Here is a 16,616-nt window from a genome sequence, read left to right as displayed (position 1 = left end):
CAATCTAAAGTATCCAGGAAGAAAATAATTTCTGTATATAAAAATGAATAAAAATTCTTTTCAAGCCATGTTTAAATGACACTCCACAAGTGTACCTACTCTGCCACATCATGTATTAGTTGAATAAACGACTTCTAGATTCTCTTGCACAGAGTAGTAGCTAGATTATTAGGTTACCCTTCTGTCTTTTTATATATGACATATTTGCCATTGAAGTACACTTAATATGTGCCATTCATGTTTTAAGCTAGATGGACTGATAGACATAAATAAGGCAAAGTCCCTCTAAGCTGACAGTCAAGTGGTGGAGAAAAAAATGAGAAGATCACTAATAGTTACACAATGTGCACTATATGAACCGTCAAACTTGATGCGCTGGTTTCAAGGTCGGGAGGCAAGGGATAGGAAGTTTCTCAGCAGAGGTGGTAATATGTAGACCTTACAAATCAGAGTCTTTTTTTTCTTTTTGGCTGTGCTGCATGGCACATGGGATTTTAGGTTCCTGACCAGGGACTGAATCTGGACCCTCAGCAGTGAAAGTGTAGAATCCTAACCACTAGGTGGTCAGGAAATTCCCCAGATCCCACAGTCTTAGCTACCCACTGGAACAGTGGTACGATGTGCTTTATGTGGATATCCAGAGGGCCTCGATATTGGATTATAATTCATGGTATAGGTCTGCACTGTCGAGTTTAATTCATTAAAATTAAAAGTTTTCAATTACACTAGCCATATTTCAAGTATTCAGAAGTCAGGTGTGACTAAATTGAATTTTAAAATCCAGTTTTTTATTTGCAATATTCATATTTAAAGGTCCTCAGCAGCCATATTTAGCTAATGGCTACCAAGATTGAATGGACATTGCAGATTAAAGAATAGTATTCTGATTGCAGAAATTTATTTTGGATAGGTATGGTCTTGCTAATAGCCCCCTAAAGGCAGAGGAAAGTGTTTGTTAATAAAAGTTCTCTTATATTAGCAAATCTTTGAAGCAAAAGTATTGTGAATTTAAAAATAGTTCTAAACAATTTTTCCTGTTTTCTTTCTTGTCACAAAAGGAAAAACTAGTAAACATTTAGAATCTAGAAACCATTTTTCTTCCTTGTCAATTAAAAACTTTGATTGTTACCATGGGTGGAAAAGCTAGACGTGAAAGTTTGATTTTGAGTATATTCTTGAGGCAAAGTTGTCTTCTTCATAAAGGGGGTCCAGATTCTTTGTTAAGGAAATTAGATTTAATAAAATATTGACAGTCATACAGAATTTAAGACTAAAAAATAACAAGATGAGTAAGATAAAGCCAACCCTTCATTTTGAGCTGTTTCAATTTAAGGAGCCAGATCCTACTTTACTCCCATAGCAAACAAGACAGTAATGTATAAATAAAGACAAATTATGTGGGAAGTGTTAATAAATTGGATTGCTTTGCCTTGGAATCGATAGTGTAAAGAAGTGGCCTTGGTCCTGACTTTACGGACTAGTGACCGCTCTAGCTTTTCTAGCTTTGAACAGCCTCTCTTTCCCAGTAGTTCTAACAGGTTTGGCATCCTGAACTTCCCATCTGCTTCGTCTTCACTGCTTATTACTGATTTTTGCTGCCATTTTTCTTTTTCTTTTTTTGTCATTTGTTTCTTCATTCTCCCAAGTTCAGATGTTTCTGGGGAAAATATAAAAGCACAACTGCAGGTAGTCTGGACCTACTATTATTTTTCTCATTCTTTTACTGAACTTCACTGCTTAACCACAAACACTGCAGTTTTCATTGTTCTTAAATTTCTAGTGCTGAAACTTCCCTGGCAGTCTAGTGGCTAACACTGTTGCTTCCACTGCAAGGGGAACAGGTTCAGTCCCTGGTTGTAGAACTAAAATCCCACATGCTGTGTGGCACAGGAAAAAACAAACAAAAAAAACTTCCAGTGCTATCTTAGGTATGAATGAGTGAACGTTATTTGATTCCCTTCCTTACTTAGCCAGTAATCTCACGTTAAAAAAATCTTAATTTTCATTTAGGTATAGTCTCCATTTCCAGCTCTCCATTTTATGATACGCATCTTGAACCTTTGCTTTCTATTCAGAAGACCTCCCCCACTCCACTTGTCTCTGGTTTCTAACTATAGTTGGCAATTTCTTGAGCCTTGCTTGGGTATTTTCATTATCTTCTTTCTTCCTTCTGTCTGGAATAAGTTTTGAAAAACACAGGAAATTAACCTTAGGCCCTCCCTTTTCCTTTTCACTACACTTGAGATTCCATAAACTAGCTTACAGTTTGGAGAAGGCAATGGCACCCCACTCCAGTACTCTTGCCTGGAAAATCCCATGGACGGAGAAGCCTGGAAGGCTGAAGTCCATGGGGTTGCTAGGAGTCGGACACGACTGAGCGACTTCACTTTCACGAATTGGAGAAGGAAATAGCAACCCACTCCAGTGTTCTTGCCTGGAGAATCCCAGGGATGGGGGAGCCTGGTGGGCTGCCGTCTATGGGGTCGCACAGAGTTGGACACGACTGAAGCAACTTAGCAGCAGCAGCAGCAGCTTCCAGTTTTATGTGCGCTTCACATTTCTTAAAGTGAAAAAGTGAAGTCGCTCAGTCGTGTCTGACTCTGTGTGACCCCATGGACTGTAGCTCACCATGCTCCATCCATGGAATTTTCTAGGCAAGAGTACTGGAGTGGGTTGCCATTTCCTTTTCCAGGGGATCTTTCCAACCCAAGGATCGAACCCGCGTCTCCTTAATTGCAGGCAGATGCTTTACTGTCTGAGCCACCAGGGAATCCCAACGTACTTGGGTCTCACTCAATGTTTTTATCTTTGCTGGTGACTGGTGATAATCCCAAATGAGACTCTCCCCTTGTAACAGGCTACACCATAGTTTACATCTTGACACTCTGGGCGTTTGCTCTCTATTGGGTCTCTTGCTCAGTTGCTAAATCGTGTCCAACTCTTTGTGACCCCATAGACTGCAGCACCAGGCTTCACTGGCCTTCACTGTCTCCTGGAGTTTGCTCAGGTTAATGTCCATTGAGTCACTGATGCTATCTAACTTACTCATCCTCTGCCACCCTCTTCTTTTGCCTTCAACCTTTCCCTGGGATGTCACTTTAGCCTTGTTCCTCTAGTCTGTGGGTTCTTCAGTGCTTTCTCGGTTTCTGTACACCTTTAAAGGTGAAGAAATACAGAATACTGGAGGGAAATGTATCTGTAGTCCAGTTATTCTGCCAGTGGTTGCTTTTTAAATCACTTCTATTTCCTTTTTGCAGGAATGTGTTTTGCCATATGCATAAATGTCTATTAAAGATCTGTTTATTAATTGAACAGGGTAAGAAATTTTCTGTTACACATAATGTTTATAAACAATTTTAATCGCATTCTGTGGTGGCTGAACCATACTTTATTGTAAGACATTTAACATTCCAATTTTTGCTATTAATAATACTCCATGAATATCTTTGCACAAAGTTTTTGTTTGTTCCTAAGATGGTTTGCCAGCATTTTAAGACTTTCTGCTTACATCCCAGGTTGCATTCAAAGAGATTGAACTAGTTCACAGATGGATGGGTTTTAGCCTATGCTTGTTTAACAATTGTATAGAACTGTTATGTGCTAGGGATTGTTCTCAGCACTTATATGTGGACAAACAGGCAAAAATTCCTACCCTTGTGAAGTTTGAGGAGGAAAGTGGGAGATGAGAACTTTAAAAATTTTACTTGGGGGGTGTCAACCTTTTTATTTCACCAACATTCCCTGTTAATGGGAAAACAAATGCTACTTTGTTCTTAAATATAAAGTTGTGTGTAAAACTTATTTAAATCCATTCATGTATTGGGGCGGGGAGGAGAAAGGAGTTGGAGATTGATGCTCTAGGAATACGAAGGGTTTTCTTGGGAAAATTTAAGAGAAATAAAAAGTCTCATTTGGCCAGGTGCTGTTACTGATTTCATTTTCAGTTTTCTGATTAACTGCCTGTGCATTTGAACATTTCTCCATTGTTCACCTTTGCTTTCACATGATAGTAAGGGGACGACAGAGGATGAGACGGTTGGATGGCATCACTGACTCAATGGACATGAGTTTGGGTAAACTCCAGAAGTTGGTGATGGACAGGGAGGCCTGGTGTGCTGCAGTTCATGGGGTTGCAAAGAGTTGGACATGACTGAGCAACTGAACTGAACTGAACTGATTCATTGTTAAGGGGCTTCCCAGGTGTCCCCAGTGGTAAAGAACCTACTTGCCAGTCCAGGAGAGGTAGGACATGCGGGTTCCATCGCTCAGTTGGGAAGACTCCCTGTAGAAGGGCACAGGCAACCCACTCTAGTATTCTTGCCTGGACAATCCTATGGACAGAGGAGTCCCATGGCCTACAGTCCATAGGGTCGCAAAGAGTAGGACACAACTGAGCAACTAACACACAAAGGCTTTCAGATAAGTGTATGTGTGTGGTCTGCTACTTAAGGAGTGAGTTATTGGTACTTTACAGCCGTCTGAATGGAAAGTTGGCAGATGGCAAAAAAATAAAAGGACCATAGGGCAGATCACTGTGCACCAGTTACCCTGTAACATTCGGATATTAAAAAATAAGACAGCCATGCTTTGAAAGCTTACTATCAAGGAAGATAGGTTCTTAAACTTGGAACCCAAGAATCCCAGATGATGTTTTTTAAAATGCAGTTTTTAAGGTTCTCCAAACCCACCAAAAGTCTCTTGATTGATTAGGGAGGGGGTGAAGGGCACAGAGGAGCTCCCCCTCGCCCAAGGTCAGGGGCGGCTGTGCGGGTGCAGGAGGGCCGAGAGGACCTACTCCACATTCAAGGTCAGGAGGGGCGGCATGAGGAGATACCCCTCGTCCAAGGTAAGGAACAGCGGCTGTGCTTTGCTGGAGCAGCCGTGAATAGATAACCCACGTCCAAGGTGAGAGAAACCCAAGTGAGACGGTAGGTCTTGTGTGAGGGCATCAGAGGGACCACACACTGAAACCATAATCACAGAAAACTAGCCAATCTAATCATATGGACCACAGCCTTGTCTAACTCAATGAAACTAAGCCATGCCATGTAGGGCCACCCAGGACGGGTGGGTCATGGTGGAGAGGTCTGACAGAATGTGGTCCACTGGAGAAGGGAATGGCAAACCACTTCAGTATTCTTGCCTTGAGAACCCCATGAACAGTATGAAGAGGCAAAATGATAGGATACTGAATGAGGAACTCCCCAGATCGGTAGGTGCCCAATATGCTACTGGAGATCAGTGGAGAAATAACTCCAGAAAGAATGAAGGGATGGAGCCAAAGCAGAAACAATACCCAGTTGTGGATGTGACTGGTGATAGAAGCAAGGTCTGATGATGTAAAGAGCAATATTGCATAGAAACCTGGAATGTTAGGTCCATGAATCAAGACAACTTGAAAGTGGTCAAGCGAGATGGCAAGAGTGAACGTCGACATTCTAGGAATCAGCAAACTAAAATGGACTGGAATGGGTGAATTTAACTCAGATGACCATTATATCTACTACTGTGGGCAGGAATCCCTTAGAAGAAATGGACTAGCCATTATGGTCAACAAAAGAGTCTGAAATGCAGTACTTGGATGCAATCTCAAAAACGACAGAATGATCTCTGTTCATTTCCAAGGCAAACCATTCAATATCACGGTAATCCAAGCCTATGCCCCAACCAATAACGCTGAAGAAGCTGAAGTTGAACAGTTCTATGAAGACCTACAAGACTTTCTACAACTAACACCCAAAAAGGATGTCGTTTTCATTATAGGGGACTGGAATGCAAAAGTAGGAAGTCAAGAAACACCTGGAGTAACAGGCAAATTTGGCCTTGGAATACAGAATGAAGCAGGGCAAAGGTTAATAGAGTTTTGCCAAGAGAATGCACTGGTCATAGCAAACACTCTTCCAACAACACAAGACTCTACACATGGACATCACCAGATGGTCAACACCGAAATCAGATTGATTATATTCTTTGCAGCCAAAGATGGAGAAACTCTAAACAGTCAGCAAAAACAAGACCAGGAGCTGACTGTGGCTCAGATCATGAACTCCTTATTGCCTAATTCAGACTTAAATTGATGAAAGTAGGGAAAACCACTAGACCATTCAGGTATGACCTAAATCAAATCCCTTATGATTATACAGTGGAAGTGAGAAATACATTTAAGGGCCTAGATCTGATAGAGTGCCTGATGAACTATGGATAGAGGTTCGTGACATTGTGCAGGAGACAGGGATCAAGACCATCCGCATGGAAAAGAAATGCAGAAAAGCAAAATGGCTGTCTGGGGAGGACTTACAAATAGCTGTGAAAAGAAGAGAAGTGAAAAGCAAAGGAGAAAAGGAAAGATATAAGCATCTGTATGCAGAGTTCCAAAGAATAGCAAGAAGAGATAAGAAAGCCTTCCTCAGCGATCAATGCAAAGAAATAGAGGAAAGCAACAGAATGGGAAAGACTAGAGATCTCTTCAAGAAATTAGAGATACCAAGAGAACATTTCATGCAAAGATGGGCTCTATAAAGGACAAATGGTATGGACCTAACAGAAGCAGAAGATATTAAGAAGAAGTGGCAAGAATACACAGAAGAACTGTACAAAACAGATCTTCACGACCCAGATAATCACGATGGTGTGATCACTCATCTAGATCCAGACATCCTGGAATGTGAAGTCAAGTGGGCCTCAGAAAGCATCACTATGAACAAAGCTAATGGAGGTGACAGAATTCCAGTAGTGCTAGTTCAAATCCTGAAAGCTGATGCTGTGAAAGTGCTGCACTCAATATGTAAAGTAATGCTCAAAATTCTCCAAGCCAGGCTTCAGCAATACGTGAACTGTGAACTTCCAGATGTTCAAGCAGGCTTTAGAAAAGGCAAGAGGAACCAGAGATCAAATTGCCAACACCCACTGGATCATGGAAAAAGCAAGAGAGTTCCAGAAAAACATTTCTGCTTTATTGACTATGCCAAAGCCTTTGACTGTGTGGATCACAAGAACCTGGAAAATTCTGAAAGAGATGGGAATACCAGACCACCTGACCTGCCTCTTGAGAAACCTGTATGCAGGTCAGGAAGCCACAGTTAGAACTGGACGTGGAACAACAGACTGGTTCCAAATAGGAAAAGGAGTATGTCAAGGCTGTATATTGTCACCCTGCTTATTTAACTTATATGCAGAGTACATCATGAGAAACACTGGACTGGAAGAAACAAGCTGGAATCAAGATTGCCGGGAGAAATATCAGTAACCTCAGATGTGCAGATGACACCACCCTTATGGCAGAAAGTGAAGAGGAACTAAAAAGCCTCTTGATGAAAGTGAAAGTGGAGAGTGAAAAAGTTGGCTTAAAGCTCAATGTTCAGAAAACGAAGATCATGGCATCTGGTCCCATCACTTCATGGCAAATAGGTGGGGAAACAGTGGAAACAGTGTCAGACTTTATTTTTGGGGGCTCCAAAATCACTGCAGATGGTGACTGCAGCCATGAAATTAAAAGATGGTTACTCCTTGGAAGGAAAGTTATGACCAACCTAGATAGCATCTTGAAAAGCAGAGATATTACTTTGCCAACAAAGGTCCGTCTAGTCAAGGCTATGGTTTTTCCAGTAGTCATGTATCCATGTGAGAGTTGGACTGTGAAGAAAGCTGAGCGCCAAAGAATCGATGCTTTTGAACTGTGTTGTTGGAGAAGACTCTTGAGAGTCCCTTGGACTGCAGGGCGATCCAACCAGTCCATTCTAAAGGAGACCAGTCCTGGGTGTTCATTGGAAGGACTGATGGTGAAGCTGAAACACCAGTACTTTGGCCACCTCATGTGAAGAGTTGACTCATTGGAAAAGATTCTGATGCTGGGAGAGACTGGGGGCAGGAGAAGGGGACGACCGAGGATGAGATGGCTGGATGGCATCACCGACTCGATGGACGTTAGTTTGAGTGAACTCCGGCAGTTGGTGATGGACAGGGAGGCCTGGCGTGCTGCGATTCATGGGGTCGCAAAGAGTCGGACACGACTGAGCGACTGAACTGAACTGAACTGGAGGGCACAGGGATTTACGATTGAAGTTAGCTTTTCGTTTTGATTGTGGTGCCTCTGATTTCCATTGAGAAACGCTGTGCAAATAGGTCCTGATGAAATGAAAGAAACGTTAGATTTAACGTACTATCACTTGTAGTCCGGGAGAAGCACACACTAGGTCTAGTTTACGTAGCAATCTAGATCCTCAGCTCAGGAGCAGCCTCTAATCTGATAACCTCCTCCTCGCGCTGGCGGCCACGGGGATGGAGGTTGGTGAGCCAGGGCCGGTGTCAGAAGCCCCACTGGAGCGCCAGGTCCTCCGCCTCAATCGCCACCACCGGAAGCTCCGCCTCCTCTCCCTGGCACCCGCCCCTCCGCGGTTGGGGCCCCTCCAAGGCCACGCCCCTCGGCGGGCGGGTCACCAACGACGCCCGGGCCGGAAGTGACGACACCGTTGAAGCCTTTTGGGTGGGGCCTGGGTCATCAGCACCAAAGGCCGGGATTTCACATCGGAAACAAAACAGCGGATGCTCGGGAAGAAACCTCGGCTGCTAGGGTCCGGTGGTGGTGGCGGCGAGGAAAGGGTAGGTGCCCGAAGGGGAGTTGGGGGTGACAGAACACGCCTCACATCCGGTGCCAGTACGGGCGGCTGCGGGCAGGGCCGGGCCCTTTGTTGCCGTCCGGGCCGCGGAGCCGGTGTCCTCGAGGATGAGGCGCGGGGCGCGGTCTGGCGGGGAGCGAGGAACCCCATGTGGGGAACCAGGAGGGGCGGCCGGTTTCTCGGGCGCCGGGCGCGGCGCGCAGTCCGGTTGAAGAGAGTCCTCCTCAGCCTTGGTATGGAAGTGCTGGTTTCCCGAAGACAGCACTGGGCGCAGGTGCTTTGGGCGGGGATTGACCGTCTTGCCTGGAGTTGAAGCGAGAGAAAAGAGGAAGCGCCCTGCGCTGGGTCTTGTTGAGCAACTGGTGAAACTCCACGCCTCGTCCCCTGAGTGTGTTCTTGTCCAGGGGAAGCGAGTGGCACTCGGCTAATTTCCTTCTGAGTTCGAGGCGGAAAACACCGGGGTCTGATGCTTTTGCGTTAATCTGGACTGTCGCGAGGCTTTGTCCAGTGCTTTGCCTGTATTTTAGATACTTGGCTTTTGATCCCGCAGATTCCTTTCAAATAAGTATCTGCTTCTCTGGTAGAAAAGTCAACTTAATGATTTTACAAGCGTTGTTTGCCTGCTTTGGACAAGAGGAATAAAGCGTTCAAGGTTTACTGTGGGAGATAAGAATGGCAGGGAAATCACTATATGGCAGAGCACGTTGTAAAGTCATAAGTATTCTCTCAAGTTAGAGGAAGGTGGAGATTACATCTCGTTAACAGCATCTTGTTACTTGAGTTATGTTTCACCATGGAAAGGTTTTCACCCTCGGAGTTGAATTGAGGAGGGCATTATATCAGAGGGTGTACTGCGAAGAGCGGCACTGTGGATCCGAAGCGTCCGGTACCCGGTGTGCGCTTTAAATCACTCTTATGAAGGAGGATAAAAACAGGAACGAGATTGGGAGCCGATTGCGTTTGGCTGATTCAGTCACCTGCCAAAGCCAGTTTCAATTTTCCTTTAACTCATTTACAGAGTTCTGCCAACGTAAACCCCCTCCCACCTCCATTTAGTAACAAGCCTATAACAGTGAAAAAGAAGCTTATTTATTGAGTGCATGGATTTCCTCCCTCCTCTCTCCAGAGAAAAGTAGATGATAGAAGCGGCATCTATCATCTGTTTTTACATTCGTCCGCTCATCTTCCTTGGGTAAATAAGTTATCACAACTCTGGACATACTTTCCTCTTCGTGGATATGGTCTGGTGCTGAATTTTAAGTTAGTGGCTGCCTCTGGTCCTAGACTGCTGCGTGAATTTCCATTTGGGGAGAACTGGAGGATTGGAGTTGTTCTCTGAGAATTATTCCAGCAGGAAAGATAGAAAGTTTGTCTGTCAGCAAGGCTTTTGTGGTCCCCTTCCCCTCCCTCACAAAGGGATCCAGATTCGCTCTGCTTCTGCTTTACCTCAGATTTCAGGGAGAGACTTGTTTCTTTTGGATGTATTCTGAAAAATTAATAGTGCCTCTCCTTTGTGTGATCAATTCCAGGCAGATTTGGAAGGTGTTTTGAGCTTTGCTCTTAATAAGTTTTGTGACAGAAGGTCTAGAATGAGTGAGAAATTTGAGGTGACTTTTGCATGAACCGGGTGGGATATAATGAAAATTTGGCCTTTGGTGGTGACAGAGGCTTAGAAAGGAGGAAAAGTCTGAAGAGGACATGACTGGCCAGTTGAGAAGCAAGGAGTAAAATGTGAAGTTGACTAGGAGGCTTTGTTTAGAAAACGGGGGAAACAATCAAAGGAATAAGAAAGCTAGGAGCAAAGGAGAGTCTGGAAGAGGAGAAATCGGTTTGGAAGTATCACTTTTCAAGTGCCAGTAGTTGAAATATCCCGTGGACAGGCCTTAAATAGCCTTACCAGTTGATTTTGGAACACTGGAGGAGAAGCCTGAGAAAAGGAGGGGGACAAGGAGGCCCAGGCAGAGCCTAGGAATACTTACAATGAGAGGGTGGAAGAGGATAAGGAACCAGCTGAGGGGAATGAGTGGTGGGAGGAGAACCTCCACGATGCAGTGTCACTAAACTGAGGACGGGAGGGAAGCTTCAGGAAGGAAAAGGTTGTCAGGGATTTTCAATATTAAGCCTGTTTGTCGGAGAAAGAACTGAAGCTTTAGAGCAGCACTGTCCAATAGAAACATCATGTGAGAGCTACAAAGGTCAGTTTTAAGTTTTCTGATGAGCAAATTTTTTAAAGATAGCAATAGGTGAAATTAATTTGAATAATATATTTTATATAACTCAGTACAGCTAAATAATTTTATTTCAACATGTTATTAATGTAAAAACATTCTTCTCTGTCTTCCCCTCTAGATAGTAAGCGCCTTAAGTGACCAGAAGCATCATCGGATGCACTAGCACCCCTCGTACCTACCCCAGTGTATGGTTGTGTAGAAGAATCCCAACAAGTGTTTGTTGATTAAAGGGTATTAATGTTTGACTATGCCTTGTACAGTTCCTTAAGGTGATCTAAGCGAACGAGAGAACGCATTGCTGAGAATAGTCAATGATTTACAAATTAACTGTGAATAGTCTTTTTCTTTGTTAAAGATTAGCTGTGTTCTGCCATTTCCACAACAAATTTTCCACAATGACTCATTGTAATTACATCTTCCAGTAAAGTTACTGAAATGACATTTGAGAGGAAAAGAATCTCTTTAATTATGTAAGTAATAATACAGGACCATGGTCCCATATCCACAGTTCGTAAATCCAAAAGCTCCTAAATCATTTGACAGCAAACTCTAACCGGAACCTCTTTATGCATTTGCCTCTTGTTGCAGTGTGGGAGACCTGAGTTCGATCCCTGGGTTGAGAAGATCCCCTGGAGAAGGGAAAGGCTACCCACTCCATTATTCTGGCCTGGAGAATTCCATGGACTGTATAGTCCATGGGGTCGCAAAGAGTCGGACACGACTGAGCGACTTTCACTTTGAACTTTGCAAAATCCAAAAAATATATAAATTCTAAACCTGTTTGGTCCTAAGGGTTTCAGATAAAGGATTTTACGTTTTTGTCTTCGTTCATTTTTTATTGCACCTTCTGAGCCCACATAACCATAATTATTTAAAGACAACCATGATAACTCTACATAGTAGACCTCCCCCAAACTCAGTGCCTTAGAGCGGTAGCTCTCACTCTTCTTAAAGGTGACAGCTAGGGCAGTTCTGCTTTGCCCTTCTTGTTCTGGGCCCCAGGCTGAAGGGGCAGTGGCTACCCAGATAAGTTCTTGAGGGGACAGCAGAAGTACAGGAAGACAGGGCCCCCTGCACAAGCACAGTTTTAACTGTTTGTGCCGCATCTGCCAAGATCCCATGACCAAAGGAAGTTGTCCGGTTGAGCCCAAAGGCATGGAGTGGGCAGTAGACTGCACTCACCTTGAGGTCAAAGCAACTCACAGAACCAAGCTCAACATCCTTTCATGGGCATGTTGGGGGAGGGAGTGAATACATGCTGAATAATCATCTAATCTGCCACAAATGGTTCACAGTAGAGTAGGAAGGGAGGAAGCAGGGGGGAAAAATCACCAAATTAGATGTATCACTATGCTTGGTCTTTTTAGGGCCTGTCACTTTCACGAAGCCTCTTGTGGGACTGGGGAGATTGTTTGCTCCCTAATCTCTTAAAATTGAGAGTCTTCCTAGGCTGTATTCCTGATGTTTTAGATTAATTTTAAGTTATTAATTTTAGTTTGTTACCTTGGGATGTAGTGAGAGACAGAAACATACTTTTCTGTTGGTATGTCCCTAAATGAATTTTTAATAAGCTGCTTTTTGGGATTTCAAGCATTAGTCCTGTGATACTTCTTAAAGTGCTGATGGATGCAAGGTTTTCTGGTTAGATAGATTTTTCTGTTCAGCACATCTAAACTTCAAGATTATCTGTATTCTCCTGGGGCTTTTAGTCTTTGTGTATAATAGAAAGAAATTACAGCTGCCCATCAGAAAAGGATTTCTTTTTCCTTTTATCTGATTGAACAAGTGTTTTGCAAAAAAGGAAATGAATAGCAGTGAATTCAAGTGTTGTGCTTTATCAGCCTCAGAAAATCTTTAGCAGATGGCCAGAGAGAGAAAACACCAAAGTCTACTTACATCCCCCCTCCCACTCCCTCTGCAATTCAGGTCATGTGAAAGATCCTCACTTCCCAACAACTGTCTTTTCTTGTTCTCAGGGCACTGTTCGTAATGTTATAAGGTCCAGTAGTGTCTTTTTGCCATGCTGCTGGGACAGTGGGTCATTGGCCTTCTCCATGCAGTCATCAATTGTTTTCAGCTGTTACTGGCCCGGAATCAAATCTAGCTTTGCCTGCCCCTTTGTACCAACAATGTTTGTTTGTTCTCCAGGCCTGACTGGAGACCTAGCTAGCCCTGTTGCCTACCTCCACTTCCTCCTGCTGCTGCTGCTAAGTCGCTTCAGTCGTGACTCTGTGAGACCCCACAGACGGCAGCCCACCAGGCTCCCCCGTCCCTGGGATTCTCCAGGCAAGAACACTGGAGTGGGTTGCCATTTCCTTCTCCAGTGCATGAAAGTGAAAAGTGAAAGGGAAGTCGCTCAGTCGTGTCCGACTTTGCGACCCCATGGAGACCGCAGCCTACCAGGCTCCTCTGTCCATGGGATTTTCCAGGCAAGAGTACTGGAGTGGGGTGCCATCACTCCAGATGTGTCTTAAATACCTTTGGTGGGGGGCAGGGATGGAGGACAAGTGCTTTCAGAACTCCCACCAGGCCCCACCCCATGGCTAACAGAATCCTTGGGTGCTGAAGTCCTTTATATAAAATGACATAATATTTTCATATAATCTATACACATTCTCCTGTATACTTTAAATTATCTCTAGATTACTTATAATACCTAATATGAATGAAAACACCTTTTCCAGTCCTGTGGCTACTGCTGAGTTTTCCAAATTTGCTGACATGTCGACTGCAGCACTTTCACAGCATCATCTTTTAGGATTTTAAATAGCTCACCTGGAGTTCCATCACCTCCACTGGCTTTGTTCATAGTAGTGCTTCCTACGGCCCACTTGACTTCACAGGCCAGAATGTCTGGGTCTTGGTGAGTGACCACATCATCGTGGTTTTCTGGATCATTAAGACTTTCTTGTATAATGTCTCTGTGTATTCTTGCCATCTCTTCTTAATCTCTTCTTTAGGTCTTTTCTGTCCTTTATCATCCCCATCCTTGCATGAAATGTTCCTTTGATATCTCCAGTTTTCTTGAAGAGATCTCTAGTCTTTACTGTTCTACTGTTTTCCTCTTATTTCTTTGTCTTGTTCATTTAAGAAGGCCGCCTTATCTCTTCTTGCTATTCTCTGGAACTCTGCATTCAATTGGGTATATCTTTTTCTTTCTTATTTGCCTTTCACTTCTCAATTAGTCAACTTTTAAAAATCTAGAAGCATAGGTCAGAACATTTGCTTTCAGTGCTTTGAGAATATAACTGTTCTGCTGGAATCCACCTCCCTTTTGGGTAAGCTAGCATACATGTTGTCAAACCCTAAATATAGGTTTCAGTTCAGTTCAGTCACTCAGTCGTGTCCGACTCTGCGACCCCAGGAATCGCAGCACGCCAGGCCTCCCTGTCCGTCGCCAACTCCCGGAGTTCACCCAGACTCACGTCCATCGAGTCCATGATGCCATCCAGCCATCTCATTCTCTGTCATCCCCTTCTCCTCCTGCCCCCAATCCCTCCCAGCATCAGAGTCTTTTCCAATGAGTCAACTCTTCTCATGAGGTGGCCAAAGTACTGGAGCTTCAGCTTTAGCATCCTTCCTTCCAAAGAAATCCCAGGGCCGATCTCCTTCAGAAAGGACTGGTTGGATCTCCTTGCAGTCCAAGGGACTCTCAAGAGTCTTTTCCAACACCATAGTTCAAAAGCATCAATTCTTCGGCGCTCAGCCTTCTTCACAGTCCAACTCTCACATCCATACATGACCGCAGGAAAAACCATAGCCTTGACTAGATGGACCTTAGTCGGCAAAGTAATGTCTCTGCTTTTGAATATACAATCTAGGTTGGTCATAACTTTTCTTCCAAGGAGTAAGCGTCTTTTAATTTCATGGCTGCAGTCACCATCTGCAGTGATTTTGGAGCCCCCCAAAATAAAGTCTGACACTGTTTCCACTGTTTCCCCATCTATTTGCCATGAAGTGATGGGACCGGATGCCATGATCTTCGTTTTCTGAATGTTGAGCTTTAAGCCAACTTTTTCACTCTCCTCTTTCACTTTCATCAAGAAGCTTTTTAGTTCCTCTTCACTTTCTGCCATAAGGGTGGTGTCATCTGCATATCTGAGGTTATTGATATTTCTCCCAGAATATAGGTTTACACCTTCAAAAATCTATTTGACTTTACAAATAGAAGTATATAGGAATGTGCACAGATCATAGGTATAGAGCTCAGAGAATTTTCAGATTGACATCTCTGTGTAACTAGCACCCAGATCAAGAAACAAACATTACCAATAACTCCAGAAGCTTCCTGTGTACCCCCTTCTGGTGATCAGTTCCCATGAAAGTAGCCATTGAGTCTGCTGTTAATTTTAATTCATTTTACTTTTAATATAATTTTATTCATTTTCTTAAAACAAATTAATATATATTTTAAACAGAATTGTCTCATTATATAATTACAGCTTTTTTAGTTGATATTAATTTACAATCTTTTGATCTCATGCCAGCTTACTATGGGCACATAGCAGGTTGGAGGGGAGGTGAAAAGTGGGCACAGTATTTAAAAGCATGTAGGATAGGGACTTCCCTGGTGGTCCCATGGTTAAGTAGTTGTGCCTTCACTGCAGGTGGCATGGTTTTGATCCCCGGTGGGAGTATTCAGACCCCAGTGCCTCATGGCATGGCCCCCCCCCCAAAAAAATACATGGGATAGAAAGGAAAGCATACCTTGATTATGAATTTGTCATGATTTAAATGATCCAAATAGAGGTGATAAGGATTAATTGGAAGTCAGTACCTTTACTAGAGGAAAAAGTTGTTTTATGTGGTTTTTTATTTAAGAAATCATTAGAATAAGAAAGCAGAATAATATTTAGAGGATAGAAGATCCTGAAATGAAATGACATTGACAACGTACTTTCATTTAAGTATGTACATGGTAATGTTTTAGACACTTTAAATGAATTAGAGTATTGCTTACGTGTGCAAACCATTTTTTTTCCTTCTGTATTTCTGAAGACTTTCAATGGAAAGCAAAGTTGATGTCCTAAGGAATTGGCCGATGGACATTCAGGTACCTAGACAGGCACATGGGAGGGTGAAGTCTGGGAGATGGAGTAATGTGTGTGAGCAAGGCTGTGTGAGGAGGCAGAGGAGAGGCTGGGGGTCAGGCGTCTGTGGTTTTGGTCTTGGTCTGCCCAGTTTAATGCTTTTAAGCAAGTCACTGAACTTGGGTCCCCTTCTGTTTTTGTAAAATAAATATGTTACCTAGTTCTTCTGCCTTAGAGCATTGTGGTAAAGGAAAAAATGAGATGATAAAAAGAAACTAAAAGCACAAAACATAATTTTATGGTGATATAAATTAAGATGGTTCGGAAAAGGAACATTGACAAGAACATTCTTTAAGATCATTTAGCACCCTTTGCTCTAGATCTGAAATCATTAGATATGATAGTGATTGAAAATATTTGGTTTCTCACGTAGATCTACTCATTACCAAGAAGTAACTTGAGCTGACAAAAGTTTGTCAGCTGAAGGTCTTGGCATAATAATGCATTTCTGGTTTACAAATTAGTCTTGTAAGTGTTTAATTGATGTGAATGGATTTACTAGAACTTAACCAACTCTTGGTAACCCAGTAAAATCTGTTCCAGACCTAATCCAGGAGCCAGCAAGTGACAGCAGTCTGTGAGGTCCTTAGAAAGCATGGCCTGGAGGAAAACACATGAAAGAAAGTCATTTGTGAAAGTGTTTCAGAATAAACGTATAATTGTAATGCACAAAAGATTGT

The 16,616-nt window shown here is 43.2% G+C and overlaps 1 protein-coding gene across 1 annotated transcript in view; it reads left to right on the top strand.

The window, feature by feature from the left end:
- The first annotated feature begins 8,490 nt into the window (after positions 1-8,490).
- PSEN1 (presenilin 1) overlaps positions 8,491-16,616 on the top strand; it is a 68,425-nt gene continuing 60,299 nt past the window's right edge. Inside the window, exon 1 of the mRNA XM_068964287.1 lies at positions 8,491-8,598. The gene's annotated coding sequence lies outside the window, so the exon portion shown is untranslated. The remainder of the gene's footprint in view (positions 8,599-16,616) is intronic.

This window comes from Capricornis sumatraensis, chromosome 2 (assembly GCF_032405125.1).
Source record: "Capricornis sumatraensis isolate serow.1 chromosome 2, serow.2, whole genome shotgun sequence".
NCBI classification, from domain to species: Eukaryota; Metazoa; Chordata; class Mammalia; order Artiodactyla; family Bovidae; genus Capricornis; species Capricornis sumatraensis.
The sequence above is the reverse complement of the archived record's forward strand: the minus strand, read 5'-3'. Positions and strand labels throughout refer to the sequence as shown.